At 55.7% G+C, this 1,799-nt stretch overlaps 1 protein-coding gene across 2 annotated transcripts in view; it reads left to right on the top strand.

Annotated features, from left to right (window-relative positions):
- The first annotated feature begins 1,156 nt into the window (after window positions 1–1,156).
- LOC101782518 overlaps window positions 1,157–1,799 on the top strand; it is a 4,107-nt gene continuing 3,464 nt past the window's right edge. Inside the window, exon 1 of one of the 2 annotated variants that reach the window (XM_022825472.1) lies at window positions 1,157–1,469. The gene's annotated coding sequence lies outside the window, so the exon portion shown is untranslated. Of the gene's footprint in view, window positions 1,488–1,799 lie in introns of both variants that reach the window. The other variant, XM_004962513.3, reaches the window with a different exon arrangement.

The following is a 1,799-nucleotide window of genomic DNA, read 5'->3' as shown; positions in this document are numbered from 1 at the left end:
GTCACATAAGAAAAGCACCAGTCAGTGGGATCATCGAACCCTAGGGTTACGATTTTGACGAAATCCGAACAAAGGATGCAAAAAAAACTTGCCTTGCCCAACAGATCCGTCAACAACTCCAACCTGCGAACCAAAAAAAAGACATGGGGGTGGTAGATCAGGCCTCTAGAGATCAGAAACAACAACGACAGGGGACAAGGGTCGAACCCTAACCTGCGAGCCGCCGGTGGAGGAACAAATCTGCGCGAGAGGGAAGAGGAAGGGGAAGGGTCGGGGTCGACATTTATGCCCGCGGAATGGCGCGAAATCGCCCGGTAACCCTAGCGAAGGCGCCAAAGCTTCCCGCGTGCACGCGCGGAAGCTTTTTCGCCCGCCGCGCGCTCGCCTTGCATGCGCCGCCGCACCCGCAAAGCCTGGCTCTGGGGAGAAGGTCAAATCAGCCGCACCACGGGAGCCAGGCTCCGAAGGTGTTTTTGCACCCGGCGAACCAGGCCCAGCGAAAGGCCCAGGTAACCAATCAGGCCTTAGTTGCACGCCGGGAGCCCGGTTCCGGGTACGTGCGACCAACCAATCAGACCCTAAATTCATGGGGTGAGGGTAGGGGGAGGGGGTTATGTTAGGCTCTACCTAATCTCTATGAAATGTATCAATACATGAATTGATCAGGCACAAGGGTGGTCAAGGTTCCCCTAGTCCCCCGTTGGTTCCGTCCCTGTGTATGGCCATTGCTTGCCTACGTACGTCCAATCGTGCCCGTATGAATATCAGTAGTTTATGATTTCAACACAAATCTTAGACATTGGTGGATGTATAAATTTTTAACTTCCACAAGATATATATAGGAATCCCGCAACGGTGATATCTTGTAAAAAAAAAGTTCTCATGAGCCATTTGGTCTAGCTACAAAGAAAGAGAAAAAACGAGAAAGCCCAACAGGTTTTTTTTACAACAAAGTCCTATGGATTGCGGGGGCGCGACCAAACGATTTCTCTAGTCCCACGTCGGCGGAGTTACCCGCTCCAAGGAAACATATCCGTGCCTGAAACATATCCGTGCCTATCTACATCTCCACTGACCCGTGGACCCCATCCGGACCCACCGTCAGTGAGACCCGCAGCCTAGCTTGCTGCGCGCACCCGGCACCGATCCTTCCTTCATTCCTTCCCCCCCTGCTCTCATCCATCGCCCACGCGCTGGTGCGCACGCGCCGACCTCCTCGCCGCCCATTCCCCTCAACAAACCGACCTCCACCCGCCGGCGACCGCCGTTGATCCACCGATCGGGCGGCCGGAGCACTCGCCCCGCCCCCCAAATAGGCAGCTGAGCTGCGACGTACGCTCCTGGCCCCGCCGCCGCCGCATCAAATCCTCGCTATCCCCGGGTCCCGGACCCCGCCGGCCGGAAGCGTCCCCTTGTTCTATTCGCCCTGCCGCCCGCTACGGGAGATCCTTCCGTCCCGTCTGCATAGGGTACCGTTCCTTGTCTTGGTAAGCATAAGGTCCTTTCGCTCCCCCTTAATCTGATGAGAATCCGACCTAATTTCTCGTTGCGATGCGAGCAAGGGGATCTTGCCATCCCCTCTCGTGCTTGGCCACGAGGCGGGCGCGGTTGTTCTGTTTAGGTTTTGGTTCCTGGCTCTGCGCCTGGTGATGGTGTCCTGTGCGCCGTCAGTTCTAGGCGTGATTTGTTATAGCTATGGCTGCGATTGAGTCTGTGATGTGATGTCTTCGAGAAATTGGTTATGGCTGGCCTTTCATGGTACAAAAAGATTAACTGCTGTATAGGCCGTACTTTCCCCC

Source organism: Setaria italica, chromosome III (assembly GCF_000263155.2).
Source record: "Setaria italica strain Yugu1 chromosome III, Setaria_italica_v2.0, whole genome shotgun sequence".
Taxonomy (NCBI): Eukaryota; Viridiplantae; Streptophyta; class Magnoliopsida; order Poales; family Poaceae; genus Setaria; species Setaria italica.
Note: the sequence above shows the minus strand (reverse complement) of the source record. Positions and strands in the feature narration are given on the sequence as shown.